Consider the following 17,743-nt stretch of genomic DNA (forward strand, 5'->3'; position numbering starts at 1 on the left):
AATAGATTAATTACATTTTTTTTATAAGAGATATTTAGTTTTGTATTTAAAAAAAGTGTGTTTCTTTAAGTGTGTTAGTCACGAATCATTTTGTTGTGTATTTAATTTAATAGAACAAACAGTTCATATATTACAATACAAATCAAAAAATTAAAAATGATCAATCAAATCATTTACACCAATATATTTTAAGGAAAATTAAAAAAAAAAGTTTGCCGAAACCAGGGATCGAACCAGGGACCTTTAGATCTTCAGTCTAACGCTCTCCCAACTGAGCTATTTCGGCAGATAACATATGAAGTGAAAAATATGAACACACCAATTCTTAAATTAAAATTTTGTTTATAAATATGTGGGTGGTTAACACTCAAGGAGGGGATGAAGAAGTCTTGCTCGGGGGTCGCGGTCGCAAGATAGGTATGTAAAAGTAAAAAATTAGGGGTTATAGTACAATATACAAGAACTTCATTGAGAAAAATTTGTCTATTATTTCTGTAATATTGTTTCTAATCTTGGTTCTGTTTGACAAATACCTAAATAGTTGGACTGGAGTTTTTCTGTTAAACATTGGAGAGAAAGTTAAGATAAGAAGTGGCGAAAGCATTTTTTTTATAATAATTTCTTCCTTTATCAGTAGTGCAAATCAAAATGTCATTCAAACTTTTCGACTATTGGTTCTCGAATGTCATCGGCCACATTGTATGCAATTAGGTACAAAAAAAAAAGAAATAGGGAAAAATATTACAGATATCGCACCATCAATGCGAGACTATTATAACCAGAGATTATAACTAAAAATGTTGCTTTTCACAGAATCAACATTTTTTTTTTATTGAAAATTAACGTGCTCGGCAACACAGGCCACTTAGGTAGACGAAAATGGTGACAATAAATTACAAAAATATGTTATAGAGTACATAGGTACTGTTATAATACAATCAAAATTATATTTTATAATATAACTGAATGTCTCTGAAAAATTTTAGACTTGAGGTTATTTGATCCACGTTATTGAGTATTCTTTTTAATCACTTTTAAGGCAATAAAATAGTCTTTTTGCTGAATATTGATGACATTCGGTGAGAATATGGTTAGCTGTTAGATGTGATTGACAGGTCTCATAAGTGGGTCGGTTGCTGGATGACATCAGGCATCCATGTGTTAATGTTGTATGTCCTATTCGAAGTCTTCGTGTTACAATAGCGTCTCGTCTTGTCATACCGGCAGAGTTTAAATCAAGGGGGCTATCGACTAACTGTTGGATTTGATGTAATGCTAAGTTATTGGTGTCCGAGTGTTGTTGCCATCGGGTTCTTGCTCGTTTCCTAATGTGAGACTTTAAATCTTTACTAATTTGTATATTAACCATATTATCAGATGATGTTGAGGCAAGTTTTGCATGGCTGTCTGCAAGTTCGTTGCCTGTAATACCAATATGGGATGGTAGCCAGATTAATGTAACTGTTATTTTTTGGGAAGCGATTAGTTGGTAACAATCAAGGATCTTTTGAACAATAGGATGATCAGTGAATGTATTTTGGATAGATTGTATTGAGGCTAGTGAGTCTGTGCATATTTCAACTTGTTTATTAGGTGAAGAAATGGATTTGAAAGCTTGAAATATGCTTTGTAGTTCGCAAGTATGAACGCTACAAAACGAGGGGATACTGTGTAGAGTACTATGTCGTATTTATTTGTAAATATAATTTCTTTAAAAGATTTTTTAATGAGTTTCCTGGGTGTTGTAAGTTTATCGAATCTTGTAAGCGATGTGTTAAACTGAGGGATGATTATAGACCAAGGAGGATATGGAGGTAGGGGTCGTGAGATAATTTGTGATAGAGAGATGTTATTAAGTAATTGTGTTAAAATTAGTGGAATGGATTTGATTGATGGTGATTTAAAATAGTAATGCTGGTTGTTAGTTGATGAAAGTAAGAAGAGGATAAACTGGATTGGAGGTATTGGATGAAACGGAGGCAGCATAGGAAAATAATAATTGTTCACGCCTAATCCAAAGGGGGGGGGGGCTCATTGGCTTCGCAACATAGACTTTATACGAGGCTAGATCAAAAGGCTCCTAAACAAATTCGTAAGGCTGTGTGATGTATTGAATTTAAAAGGTTAAGGTCTGTTTTAGAGGCAGAGATATATATGTAGCAACCATAATCCAGTTTGGAACGGATGATAGACCTATATATCTTAAGCAGGGAGTTCTCATCTGCGCCCCAATCGTAGTTTGAAAGAGTTTTGATAATGTTAAGCCTATTGTTTGCTTCACCTTTTATTTCTAGTATATGTTGTCTCCAGGTGAGTCGTATGAGTCGTATGAGCCTCTTACTGTATGGCTGTGAAAGTTGGACAATGGACTCTAAAATAGAAAAAAGAATAGATGCGTTTGAGATGTATATATACAGACGAATGTTGAGGATTCCATGGGTACAAAGAGTTACTAATGTTGAGGTACTTCGTCGCATGTGTAAACAAAAAGAATTACTAAGAATAATCAAAGAGAGGAAAATGCAATACTTGGGTCATGTGCTGAGAGGCGAAAGATATGAATTACTTCAAGTTATACTGGAAGGAAAAGTACAGGGCAAAAGATCAGTAGGAAGACTCCAGAACTCGTGGCTGAAAGACCTGAGGAGATGGTTCGACCGCTCATCCGCAGAGATCTTTCGCGCAGCAGTTTCCAAAACTACAATTGCCATTTGGATCGCCAACCTTCGAAAGGAGACGGCGCAATGAGAAGAAGAAGGTGAGTCGTGAATCAAACGTTACACCGAGAATTTTGCATTCCTTGACTACTGGAAGATTCGCTCTCTCAATCATAATATTAGGGGATAGGAAGGGTGATAGTCTACTAAATTTTATTATTTTTGATTTTGTATATGATAAAGACAGGCCAATGGAGCTTGTTTTTTTAACTAGTGTATCTACTACGGATTGAATAAGCTTGGAAGTTGTAGAGATAGATCGTCCGTGGCAGTAAATTATCAGGTCATCTGCGTATAGGACATGCCTAATAGGGGATATTATATTAGAGGACAAGTCGCTTATTGCTACGTTAAACAGAGTTGGGCTTAATATTGAACCTTGTGGTACGCCGTCAGTTTGATGGTGAAGTGATGAAAAAATGCCATTGACAGAGACTCTAAATGTTTGTGAAGTTAAGAAATTTTGTATAAAATGAAATCTGTTACCCTTAATGTTATAATGAGAAAGTTTCTTCAGTATGAATTGCCTGCTAATTGTATTAAATGCACCTTCAATATCAAACACTGCTGCAATGACTTCTTGTCTCCTGTTGAAGGCATCGGAAATATGGCTTTGGAGATGGATATGGCTTGAGTAGAGCGATTTCGTCGAAACCCTGACGTTCTTTTGGAATTATATAATATTTGTTAAAAAACCACGTAAGACGTTTGTTGATCATTTTTTCAAAGATTTTGCAGATGGTACATGTTAGAGATATTGGGCGATAAGCGCTGGGTGATGAGCGTGATATGTTAGGCTTTTTAATGGGTATTACAATAAATTAAGGTTTGCCACTGATTAGGAAACTTGTTAGATGACAAGATTAAGTTAAACATTTCAAGAAGTTTAAGGTGACCTAAACTAGATAGTTTTTTTTATAAAAATGTAAGGAATATCGTCGGGGCCGGAAGCAGTGTTCTTAAGATTTTTAATAACCGAAGTAAGTTCTATGTAAGAGATATAAATATAGGGGAATGATTGCTATCGTAAAGATCATCAGCGACTTTCCAATTTAGTAAAGGTGTGGATTTTGGATCACTAAAGCTAAGATCTATAGAAGAAAATGTGCCTAAGGAGAAATTCAAGTGTGTACTAGAGCCTGTATTTAGTAGACAGGAATATGTACAATTAATAACGTTTTCAACAGTTTTACCTTTGTTTGACGTGCTATTGGAATCCCACATAAGGTTGTGAGCGTTGAAATCGCCAACAAGAATGTATGGAGAAGGGAGCTGGTAAATGAAGTCTAGAAGTTCTATTTCCTTTAGAGAGTGATTAGGTGGAATGTATACGCTACAAATAGTAATCTTATTAGGACACCAAGTGGTTATGGCGATAGCCTCAAGTTCGATGGTGAGAGGAAGGTGCGAAGAAAATAGTTCACTGGAAATAAAAATTAAAGGTCCACCACTGGCTCTGTTGCAGTCAGTTCGAATATAATGGGATCCTTCAAAATTCTTTAGTTTAGTAATTTTTGAGTTAGTTTCTTGTAAGCATATGATTTCAGGTTGTTCTTCGGTAGCTAATTGCTGGATTTTTTCTATGCGAGGAAAGAAACTATCGCAATTTCATTAAATTATTTTGAATCTAATGTTTAAATGTGATAAGTGTGGGACTTCTGTAAGGATTTTTGAGAGCATTGAGAAATAGGGGCGTTAGTTTCATCGTCAGTTAGGTAATCGGATGATGCACTCAAATTGTCAGAGTCTTCAGGATTAAGCTATCTTTTATTTTTTTTTGCAATCTTGTTATTCGGTTTTTGAAGGATCTCTCTTTTGGCTTTTGTTTGTGAATGAAGAAGAGATAAATCATTAAGCAATCCTTGGGTATTGGAAGTGAAATTGAGAGCTTCTTTAAGTAGGTCCGGTATGCTGTAGGTAATTTCTAGGAAAGCTATAAATTGGTTTTCAGTAAGAGTTAATTTGCATAAATTATTTTTATAGATGGCTTGGACTGCATTATAAGAAATGGGTGTCAATTTATGTTCTTCTGTTACGATTGTTTTACTTGCTAAAAGAATTAGTGGTAGATTTTACAGATAAGTGGGGAGGCATTTGATTGATAGTTGGTTCTGGAGTAGGAACTGGAGAAAGTTGAGAAGGGGTGCCAGCATTACGGTCACTGGATATAGCCCGTTTCTGTCTCTGTACTGGAGGGGATGCTAACTGTGTAACTAAGGGGATGCTTAAAAAGAAAAGACCGGCCACTGGTGTTTTTTGTAATCATTGAATTATTTTATTAAATTTTCGTTTGCGTGTCCTGGCAGTCTCTTTCCCGACATTTCACCTTCTCGAGTTAACTTAAAAACATTCAGAAACAATTAAGAAACACAAAATTGTTACACAAAATACGTTGTTTCCTTCTCTAATAACACTGTTTTTAACATTTTTCTCCACTAATCTAGCATTGCGTAATTTTTACAGGGTTCCTCTAATCTGTTTCCTAAAAGGGAATGTACTAAATCTTCTTTCAAAATTCTTCTATTCTTACTGGCATAGTCTAATAATTCTGCCACGAAATCTCTTTCAAAATCATCACTAATAAAATGTATCGAACACATTGTTACAGTGAGCATATTGAATTTGCCAGACCAGTGACAAAAATGTACCCATTTCTTAGATAAAACATTATCCTTGGGATACCGAAAAAATCTAATTTCACCAGCAAAACCCTTAATTTAATTTAATTTAATTTCAAAATCCATTAATGCAACAACTTGACGAACACCAATTAACATCTGTGGGTACTGTCCGAAAGAACAAGAAGCAAATTCCTTCCACAATGGTCAACACAAAAAATCGAGAACAGTATTCTACACTTTTTGGTTTCCAAAAAATACAACCTTAGTATCCTATATCCCAAAGAAAAACAAAAATGTTCTGTTGTTATTAACACTATACCATGATGACAGAATAGACTCATCTACGGGAAACGCTAGGAAGCCAGAAATAGTCACATTCTACAATGTTACTAAAGAAGGGGTTGACACCGTTGACCAGTTATCCGGTACATACGACGTTTCACGAAGCAGCAGAATATGTGTGGAATTAACTCCCAACTAATCTATAAGATCAACTATAATGACTATACACTGAAGCGTCGAATATATTTGAAATATCTTAGTTTGTCACTGATAGCAGATTATATGGAAGAAAGACAACAGAATCCTCGGTTGCCGAGAAAACTGCGTGAGACTCCGGGCTATAAGACTGCAGATTGTGATGAACCTTTGCCTAAACATCAGAAAGTACAAGGTAGATGTGTAGTGTGTCCCAGAACAAGAGTGTTATGATAGCAGACATTTTGTTTGTTTAGAACACGCATGTTTCAAATGCGATATTTGCGTCAACGAGGAAAGTCAGTAAATGATGTTGTAACTTTTGTTCATGTGCGTATTATTCTTTATAATGTTGATTTGTTTATAAGTCAATAAAGAAAATTTATGTCGTGTTTTGTGTTCAGAAGTCTTTAGTTTTTTTTTTTCATTTTAGAAAAATGTAATGATTTTAAGTTGCTATTTCTGCTATTTTTGAACTGTGCAATAAATTGTTTCAGCTGATAATACTTTTTCAATTTTTTTAAAGTACGCACTATTTCAAACGAAAAGTATATACTTTTGATGCAGATACTCAAGTATTGAGTTTTCCAAGACGTATTTTGCTAATGGGTATGTCACACCCCATCACACCAGACACGTAAGTTTTAGAAACCACAACAACGCAGGGTTAAGTAAGTACGCTTTTTTTTTTTAAAAAAAGCCCTATTATTTTTAAGCAATATCCACACCTTTGTATTGACATTGCTAAAAAACAAACTAATGTGTTTCAAAGTTAGCTAGGCTTTACTTATATTTATCTAAACAGACCTGAATACCTATGTTTAATAAAGTTAATTTAAAGTGCTGTTGCTTGTTTACCTGTCCATGTCATTGTATAGGAACAAACAACAACAAAAGCATTAATACTTTTCCACGCAATTACTTCAAATTTTATTATCCGGAAACCTTTCATTGCAAATATTTTCACCTACGTATGTAATTAAAAACACCAAACTGGTGTGTAGCACGAAATGTAACGGTAGGGGTTTAAGGAAAATGATTATTTTTATTTATAATTCATAGCAGTGATTAGAATGTTCAAATAGTTATAGATTATTTAATAAAACAATATACACGAAGTAGTTTTTTAAGCGTTTCCTGGTATTTGGAAAAGTTGTTTATCTAAAGGTGTCCACGAACTATTTATGTTTGAATACTGACTGACCAATTCGTTATTTATTTATTAATTCCTCTGTTGCAAGTTGTAATCTGCTGTAAATATTATACTTTTTACAAGACAGTTTATTATTTTATTTTCATTCTATGGGCTGTTATTTTTTTATTCTTTTTTCGGTGCCATATTAGGCCCCCCTAACGTTGGCAATTTCATTGGCGAGTTTATGACGATTTTCAGCTGATCGGAATAGTTGTTTCGTGATAATCTGAAGGATTCTGTGCCGGTCTCCTCTAAGACCATACCCTAGGTATGAAATTTTTCTTATTTATAAGAAATAGTTTCCAATAACTCGCACCGCATTTGCTCTATTTAACAGAGCTTCGTTTATTTACATAGCATGCCCTGAAAGCTATCCCAATTGATCACTACTGATTTTCACTCTAAAGTCTTTATCTTGCAAAGCATGTTCGAAAATTATATCCGAGTAGATATTAAATAAGGGAGAAGATATAATGTATCTCTGTCTGATGCCCCATTGAATGTAACATTCGTCGGTTAATCTCTCATCGACTCGTACAACTGCTTTCCGCTTCCAGTATAAGTTTTCTATAATATCGAAAGCATTTTCATACCGATGAAAGTCACTTAAATATATTTACATTGTTCGCGGCATTTTTAGAGAAATACATCAAAGTCAAATATTTTTTTTACCTTTTTAATATCTCAATTCATTTCATCTACTTCTTCTTACTTCAGTGCCTTATCCGGTCCGGATGTTGGCGATCATCAAGGCCGTGGAGGTCATCCCAAACCATTGTCGGAGGTTTTTCAACCACGAGATACGACGGCGTCCCGGTCCTCTCCTGCCAAATACTTTACCCTGCATAAAAAGTTGAAGTTGAAGAACCCCCAATGAGTTCTGAATAGAGCTTATCGCCTCCTACAGCACTACCTAGAAGATCTGAAAGAATTCGTCATTTACCACGGTATATGGAAGATTATAGTGTGGGAGAATGATGTGATATTAACTTTCTTGGTATTGCTTTGGCTGTAGACTTCGAATATTGTAGGCAACTTTATGCTGTCAGTGTTTGACAGAAGTCACTGCCACTGCCATATTAATTTCTATTGTTTTTGTTAACATTATGTGTACAATTTATGTTGATTAGAACCTTATATCGTAAGTTTTACTATATCATTTCACTAAGTGAGGACAGGGCTTTAGGAATCTCTTGTTTTATTTATTATTACCGACTTTCCAGTACTTTTCGCTACATAACTATTACTTTTAGGTAAAAATGGTTATTTAGGTGCTACGTAAGGTTTAGGTGGTGGGGAGGGGGTACAGAAAAACGTTACGATGCATTACATGGCGGGTTGAAAAATCTTCAAAAATTACGTTACGTAATACTTGAACGCCTCTCTACTATGTGATCATCTACAATTTCGTGGTTTGTTTCCATTAAGTACTACTTTTTATTTTTACCATTTCTGTAAAATATTCGTAATTTATCATACCTATATGGGTTTTCTCGTTTTTTCGTGTTTCTCTCTTTTTTGGAAATTTTCGTCTGCTTTGTATTTTATTTTCTCTTTTTATTTCTACTTGTTATGTCTATTTAAAATTTGAAGAATGATTTCTGTAACATATTAATAATTTTCAATTATTACGTCGTTACAGGCATTTATGTTCGAACAATATCTAAAATAGTAAAAGAGAGCAAAAGCTCTCTGGATTATAAAGGAAAAGTGGGCTTTACTCCAAACAAACCTATAAGAAAGTCAACTGTCACAGATTCACCAACATAACAAATTAAATATATACGGCGTATATTATACAATTTAAATAGGACAGAAAATCTTTTAGGAAGTTGTACTACATTGTGTGTTTCAAATAATTAATTAAATAGAAAATTTAAACGTCAACGTGTATGGACACCTTTATTAAAGAAGGGAATAAACTTGCACCGCTAGTTTACAGATCGCTGTCCCCACAAATGTAGGCTACATTATCAACAATGGAGAGAGGTGGTTGTTTAGACTTTTCCTGAAGTTTAGACCACTCTTTGTCGTTCGCGGATCGGCGGTTGACTTGATAACATACAGCAGCGGTGGTATCGTATGCACCACGAGTCACTGAAGCGGCTTTTCTAAATCTTTCGGTGAATGTTCAATTAAGTCTTGATTAACATACCTGTAACAAATGAGTGCTGAATGGTCTGACGATCAGTGTATTTTTTTGATTATCTAGACTTGTTGAATTTGTTTATGTACTGCGCGTTGTGATACTTTTTTCTTTGGACTACTTTTGCGAATTATGTGCTGCCGGCACTAGGACACTAGCTGTTTATTATTGTTATTTGTTTAGTAAGGTAAGATATGTTTGTTTTTATAATTATCTTAGAGTGTAAAAGCAAATAAGGTCAGTAGGTAAAAACTAAAAAATAGATATATATTCTTTAATTTTTTTCTTTTTTAATTGTGATCTAAAAATTCACGATTTATTTTTACCTAATGCACCTTCTCTTCAATTCTACTTTACTTAAAAGAGCATTATTATTGCCTATCAGAAATATAATTTATGATGTTTTTGTATGGATGTGTAAGACATCTGAATAAAACAAATCAATACCATCATCTACAGCATAAACTGGTCGCCGCAAATATTAGGCAATGTCAGTTGTTTTTCTTTCTAACTTCCGCATATAATATGAGGATACGCGGGAAAAGTGGCAGAAATAGTTTAAAATATGGTTTAAAAGTAGATATTTGAAGAAAAAAGGTGTTATCAAGACTGCAGTTTTCGTGATATCACTTTACTCTTGACAGTTACAATTTCGAAAATATCCAAAACATAAATGAAGCAAACAAAATACGGTTTTATTAAAAAAATTAAATATATCAATGTACAATAAAGACAATAATAAACGAACAGCTAATGCATGGTGCCATCATGCTCTGGTGTCCCATCTTCCATTAATACTATGCGTCCAAACCATGGGTTTGGGATGACCTCAGCGGAGCTGTTTCGCAGAGCAGTCAACAAAACCATGATAGCCTTGATGATCGCCAACATCCGGACCGGATAAGGCACTGAAGAAGAAGTCCAAACCATTTAACTAACCGTTTGATATACATCAACTTATATATGCTTTCTCAAACCACAGCAGTTCGGCCTTTATTGGTTGTAAGACGGTAAAAACATGCCCTGTACTGTCTTCTTCTTCTTCTTTAGCCTTCATTTATCCATTGTTGGACATAGGCCTCCTCCAATTGCTTCCACGCTTTCCTATCTTTTGCAATTCTCATCCACTGCTTTCCAGCTACAGCTGTTATATCGTCTATAAATCTCTTTTTGGGTCTTCCCACGCTTCTTTTTGTTTCTCGAGGTCTCCAAAATGTCACTTTACTGGCCCAAATTTAAACTCAAATAAGAAAAGGTGCTTTCCACAATGTTGGATTATTCAATTTCGATCTTTTCTAACAAATAATAAATTTGCTGATAATTCTGTTGACACGCTAAGAGTACAAACATATTTCACTTAAGTAACAATATTGGATATTATACGACAATCCCTGGTACTTAAATAAAGACTCTGAGGTATATCGGTGACACTATTTTTATCGCTGAAATACCCAAAGACTTTAAATAATGGTAAATTAATTCATTCATCAACCATTATAAAAACTGCATGAGAAGACCTAGTCTTCGGCACGTCTAGAATCTCAGCTAGTTTGAGCCTCTTATTATCTGATTAGGATTACTTATTAGGCCTCTTATTACTCTCCGAAGCGTATAGTCCCTTATCAAACTTGTGGCTTCATAGAATATAACGGGAAGTTTTGTCATTCTCCATAAGCGGCAACATTGTTGAACATCTCCTACAATTAAGTAAGAGTTAAGCTATGGAACTCTAGGAACCTTCTGTTACTTGCAGCCTAGTCTATCTAATATTTCCACTACTAGTCCAAGAGTTCTGTAACCTTCTCGAGAAAATATGACACAAGAAGCAGAATTGGCTTGCCCTTTCTTGTAAAGACATTGGCTTTTTCATTGTACTTTACACCTGAGTGTTATGGTATGCATTCAGGGGACGAAAATATAAATAAAGAACTTAAAAACAGAATTTACACAGTTGTTGAGCAATTATGATAAAAATAAGAACAGAGAGAATGTTGGAAATTGTAGAATTAAAAAATCTCAGATAAATTGATAAAAAAACACTCAAAATAGAGCCAGAAGCATATACTTAAAACACATATTAGAACCACAATATTAATAAAATGACCATAGACATAGTAATAAAAATAAGCAAGAAATCATTCATCATCACGTAGCGCTACAACCCTGGGTGGGTCTTGGCTGACTGTACAACTTTTTTCCAATTTGTTCGGTCTTCCATCAACCTCAGGTCAATGGAATGTTCATTTTCCGGAGATCTGCTTGGATGTTATCTTTCCATCGCATTCTGGGACGTCTGAGTGGTCTTTTGCCTGTGGGAATCTCTAGAACTGTGTTATTACACCTGTGTTATTACAGCTCTGATGATGGATTTATAGATTTTTATCTTTGAACTTCTTGTACGATTTTTTGATTTTATGAGCTTATCCAGTGCGAATAGACAGCGGTTTGCAGATTGGATAGAGATAGAAAGAAATCATTCCCCAGTGGAAATACAATCAAGAAATTGCTGGTGAACGATAATATACTCAAAGGTGCATTGAAAACAGGCATCAGACTGTATGAAGAGTACAGGGAAAAAACAAAATGTGTCATTTTTTTCCACAACTGAGTAAATTTAATTTTAATGTTCAAAACCAATTATTTTTGTTTCAAAAAGGGATTATAAACAGTAGTTTACATAAAACAAAAGTTATTGTTGTTATAAAGTATTATAATTACAGTTTTCTGGTTTACAAAAACTAAAGTCGGCTTTATTGCAAAAAAATCTGCATCACTCACGGTTTTGCAGGAACAAAAGCAGCAATGTCACCTAAAACAGACAAAAACCAGCAGTTTTTATTTTTGAACTAAAAAAAGAAAATTAATGTATTTTTTAATGTTTATTTATTTATTAACATATAAATAATTTAAACTTACTGTTAGAGATAAGCCAGGTTCTGAAAAATTGTCGCTGCTTTTGGACTACATAAGACTCATTAGGTCGTTAAACTTAGCCTTTGGAATTGGTAAAGGACCTGTAGCCAAAATTTAAAAAAATAAATAAATCTCATTTTTATTTAAAAGGTTCTTATAACTTACCATCGTATACCAGAACAGGGAGCAAAAATTCTCCACATCTTAAAGCTGAGTTTTGGTCAGAGCGTTTTTGTATTAATCCAGATAGTACTGGTCATTGTTTGTTGAACGGTAGTAGGTAAGGCGGCTATGGTCAGATGATGCCACTATTTCCTTCAAACTCTGAGTTTTAAATGGGCATTTTTGTAAATATATGTCTAAAAATGATTTCCAATCCAGTACCACGTTTTGTGAGACACTCACTATAACAAACGGCGATGGCTTGGAACAAGAATGCCTAATGACTTCTTCAAACCCTTCCGGGAGCGGGACCTTAAAGAGGCTCTTCAAATCCCACAATCTCACATTTTTGTGACATTCCAAAAAGGAATATCCACTTACAGGGAATGTGATATTTATATCTTTCAGAGTATAAATCTTGTTGTTTACTAAAAAATGAATAAATCGAAAAATAGTAAAGTTTTTATTTTGTCCTCCGGCAGAGTCACAGAAGATTTGCAGTTCTTCAACACTTGTAAGTTAATACTGATAAAATTGAGAATAAAAGATGTAACTTCGTTTGATTCTATTTTAGTAATTCCTTTATGATATGTATAAAAAATAGACTTGCCAGAAGAGAGGACATGTATTAATTGTATATTAAAGGCATAAAAATATAACGCTTCAGCCTTTCTTTTATGCAAATCGCTCATAACAGTTAATTGTCTAAGTTCATCAGTATAAGTCAAAGTTTTAAGCTTAATTTGAAATTCATCACATCACACGTCACTTTTTTGGGCTATCCAGAAGCAGTATTAAATTCCTTATTAAAAATTGTTCTGTACGTTTCATATAAGACTTTAGCATTTAGATGCTTTTCCTTAAAGAGGTTAAACATTTTTTTGATTGTGAGCTCTTCTAGTAAATAAGTCTTTTTTGTATCTTTCAGACTATAGTGGCTCTGACGACTCTTAAAACTTTTGATATGGTCAAATACCAAACCTTTTGTTGTCTTCCAGCTTCCTATGTGTTGCACTATGCTTTCCACGTCTATCCTTAGGAGTTGCACTACTTCGTTTGAGGCTTTCCTTTATACAATTTATTTAATTTTTTGTAATCCCATGAATGGAACAAAAAGCCTTGGCACACATCTGAATATCACAATCGCGAAATAGATCTCGATACACATAACTTGCATCATGGAAACTGGCAGTATTCTCGTTTCGACGGGGCCTTCTATGCTGGATAGGTAAAACCGTATTTAAACCAGCCAAATAATAATTTTGCTCATCGTGAGAGCGCAGAGCATTAAAATTTCTCAATATTTTTTTTTTGCGCCTCATTAATTACCTCAAAGCAATTCAACCTTAAACAGTTACAAGACTGTCCAGCTTCATTAGTCGATAACTTCAACATTTTAAAGACCTCTGGCATCCGGTCGGTAGTCTTCCTTTTTTTTGAAGGCATAATTTTGTTCCCAACGGACCCCTCCGAATCTCTATTAGCTATAATCGTTTATTAATAATCATACAAATAAATAAGAACGTACACTTACGTACGTTACAATAATACTGACACGTTTCTTAAAAATGAATATTGCACCAGCCGGTTTGTTTACATGACATCGCTGGTTTTTCCCCCTGGACGTTTTTACTAAGCTGGTTTTTATTCGGTACGCTATAGTTTAGACACTGTTTTACGCCATGCTACGATAGTTTTTTCCCAGTTTTAGTACTTTAAAATATAGGTCGTCATTCAAAGAATTTAATGGCGCCTGTACCGAGATTTTCAATAAAAAGTAATATATCTGGTTTTTCCCTGTATCCTTCATATATTTTTTTTCTATTTTTCTACAAGGCTTATTGCTAGAAGTTTGTAGTATTTATATAATCCTATACCAAATTTAGGCCGGGTTAAAAAATATTTACTGGGCTCCCTGGCCCTTAAAGATTTTTTTTTTGTTTAAAAAAAATGTTTAGGGCTATTATAGTAAAAAACTGTTAGTACTTTGCAATATTATTCTGCAAAAAAAATAGTCCGTATATGTAAAAGTTAGACCGGACTCCTTTATTAAAATTAAATATTCTGTGTCACCACCACGAGACCTGAGACATTTAAGAAAAATGGCGATTAATAATACTGACAGGCAAGCTACAAATATTTAAAAAAAAAAGTGACAGATAACTGTATGATGCTCAAAGGCAATCCATTATTTCAACTTCATCCTTAGAAGAGCGTACCTATAGTTGGTCCAAGTGGTCTTCAAAACAGACGGCAACTTCAGCATGAGAACAAAAATTTAACAAGTTAATTGAAAGTCTATAGTTCGATGGAAGAAATGATCGAACCATAATCTTTAAAAATGCGAGGCGAATCATGAAAACTGAAAGGTATATAGCTGTAATTAAAGAACCAGGTAATTTATATTTTGGATACTTATGGATGTGACGGTACAAATGTCAATATGGTCTGGAAAGGTGGAAACATTCGTATTATAGAAACGCGAGCAAATAAACCATTACAGTAAAGTATATGCCGTATATGCCTGTTGTACGCTAACAAACTTCCGTTATGACATTTGCTGCAAAAGCTAGATAGCCACATAAAAGGTCCTTATTTATATTCTGGGCCGATTGGATCCCTTCTTTCCAATTGTGAAAAAATGTCTGTTATTAAATTTAAATTCATAGAAGCTCTCTTGCCTCTGTAAATGAAAATGACCTAAGTACAGATCAATAGTATTTGTACAAACTATCTAAAGCAATTGGAGATGGTATATGTTCTCAAAGCAGAGAGAAGTTTAGGGAAGATGACACACTCAAGTTGGTTAACGACAGTTAACCGCATTCTTAGAGTTTATGTAGCTACAACTGATTCTTGTGAAAGCTTAAAGATTTTAGCTGAGTTTGTAATAAAAATATATTTTCGGATGTGGTTTGAGATAAAACCACAGCCAAGATTGAATATGGTGCCAGGTAACTATGGAAACGAATCCAGGTTTCTGGAGATTTTTTGAATATTGTGTCATCAATTATCAATTAAGTTATTCAAGAAAATGCTTATTTTGTGCACCGGAAAACATTCTAATTCCTATGTTAACAGATTCACGTCAACAAAAATCTCAGAGAGATAGATCTCATAGACTGGATAAATAGTACCTACTATAACAAATCCTAACACAGCAAATACTAACACAGCATTTGCAAGATGAGAAATTGTGCATGTGTTGAAACAAGTTCCAATTTTTGACATATTCAAGCTGTGGAAAAATGTTTTAAGATAATTATTAGCGCGTCAATAAAAGTGTATGATCAAGAATCTAGAGATGGTTACATACTAGCTAAACTTGATGTTAGAAAGAATTTGCCGATATTGGAAAGTAGATGTCAATACTATGCTTCAAGAAGTGAGTAAGTAAAAATGTTGAGCAAAGAAGGGTGGGTGGGTTGAACTCGTTGTATAGCTACCCGATCGTGGTGAGTTTTGGGTTAAATGAATATACGGAATAATGTTAAGTAAATATTTACATAACATTTCAATGTAAAAAACTTTTCGTGCCAAATATTGATTCAAGCAAAGAATTGCACGGTTCACAGCACATAAATAGTAAATATGCATTTTTTGACGTGACAACGTCTTAAATTAGGTTGTGGCTCGGAGTCATTTAAGAAAAAGTGTAACGCCCGCTCACGTCTGTTACAGTGAGTCACCGAACGAGAGAGAGGCCCGCCGGACCGGCGAATGCCTTGCGTCTCTCTCCCACTCAAACATGATCGGTCCGCTGCGCGCGGCACTAGAGAATTAGGCGCGTTGAATCGCTAAAGTTGAAAATCGTTGAAAGTATCGTCAGCTGTGTCTGTAGTAAAAATGTGGAGTGCTTACAGTGTCCTATTTTAGGGGGAACCACCAGTATCAGATATAATTTTAGGAAATTACCTAGGGACCTATATTCTTTTATAATATTGCTATGGATTTATCCATTTAATATTGAGCAATGATTGTAAACATTCTTTATAGTTTAAACTTCAATGAAAATTATTAACTGTGTCTAAAGACATATATGATATGAGGTATTTTACCCAAGAGTATTAAGTATAATGAATATACATAAAAACATAATTTTGTTGTCTTAGGATTTAACATTTTGTCAGCACATTATCTCAAATTCACACTTAAATCAATATGTTTTTACTATTAGGTCTGTTGAATGTTTGTTCTTTACACAAAATTTAGTCTATACTTCATATTTATTAAAGGCGGTAAAATATACATTACAATTCAGTTGTTTCACTTTCAAAGCATAAAGAACGTTTTAAGCTTTGTTTATATTATTTTGTGTATATTAATTGAGTTAATTGGAGTAGCCCACTTTGATACAAAAATACAGTCAATTTATGGATATTTCAAGGTGACAATCTAAAAAAAGCTGATTTCCTCCCATGCATTTTATTAGAAACACTTGAAATTTAAAAAAAATTTAAAAATCGTAAGATGTAAGACCTTAATCGTGAGATCGTGAGATTTGTCTTAAATTCGTGAGTAGATTCGTCATTTACAACAACTACAACAATAAAGGTAAATAATTGTACACTAATATTTCATTATCGTAAACTATGATTGATTGATTAATTCTTAGATTGACACAAAAGTTGAGAAACTGAGTTTATAGCGGCAATTCCTTGTTCCTATTGTGCAATTTAATAATATTCATATCAATAAATATTCTACCGAGAAAAAGACGTTGTCACGTAAAATCTTCGCCCGTAAAACCGACTTTATAGGCAACCGATTTTTTTTTACCTCTTTTATATTTTTAGTCCTGGGGGCCGGTTAAATTTTTTTAGATCATGATGAAAATTTTTTAACGAAATAATAGCATCGATATTAATATTTTAGACACTAGCTCCCCCAAAAATTAGGTAAAATTTTTTTTTAGGCCCCAGGGTCCTGGTCAAAAATAATTGATTTCAGCCTTGTTTGGTACACAGTATTAGGATGACCATCAAAAAAAAATTGTTTTGCCCCTTTTCGGCCCGGCCTGATAGATAGGTACCTATATCACATAAGAAGAAGAAAATAACAAACAGAAAGAAACAGTATATAATTCTTCATATGCCAGAAAGAGAAAGGGATATATTTAACAATAAATTATAAACAGTTAATTAAGAATAATTTTTAGATAAAAGCGTTATTCCTTAGTAACTTTTATAGAATTTCTACCTCTTTATTAAATGATATCCTTTCGTTTATTCCATTAGAAAATTGTAATAATATCTTTATTTGGTAATGTGATTAAAGCGTGAAATTGCCAATTATATCTGTATTAGTAGAATAATTTTATGGTATTAAGAATTACAATCGATTTGAATCTCTTTGATGTTTATTGAAATATTAAAGTGAACGTGATTTGCAGATAATTCCTTCATTTAAAAGAATTGTATTAGGTACGTTAGAAGACTTTATTAAAAACTTTATTCTTCTGGATTCGTACCAGATCTGTATAGGACTCAAAACCGATCCTAGGAAGTTGGCT

At 33.8% G+C, this 17,743-nt stretch overlaps 1 protein-coding gene and 1 non-coding gene across 2 annotated transcripts in view; one reads left to right on the forward strand and one right to left on the reverse strand.

Moving 5' to 3' along the window:
* Window positions 1-213: 213 nt before the first annotated feature.
* TRNAF-GAA (transfer RNA phenylalanine (anticodon GAA)) lies at window positions 214-286 on the reverse strand. The gene has a single exon. It is a non-coding gene; the product is annotated as a tRNA-Phe (tRNA).
* Window positions 287-8,982: 8,696 nt separating this feature from the next.
* The window catches only part of LOC140445871 (uncharacterized), an 83,646-nt gene continuing 74,885 nt past the window's right edge, over window positions 8,983-17,743 (forward strand). The window contains exon 1 of the mRNA XM_072538273.1: window positions 8,983-9,343. The gene's annotated coding sequence lies outside the window, so the exon portion shown is untranslated. The remainder of the gene's footprint in view (window positions 9,344-17,743) is intronic.

This window comes from Diabrotica undecimpunctata, chromosome 7, assembly GCF_040954645.1.
Source record: "Diabrotica undecimpunctata isolate CICGRU chromosome 7, icDiaUnde3, whole genome shotgun sequence".
Classification (NCBI taxonomy): Eukaryota; Metazoa; Arthropoda; class Insecta; order Coleoptera; family Chrysomelidae; genus Diabrotica; species Diabrotica undecimpunctata.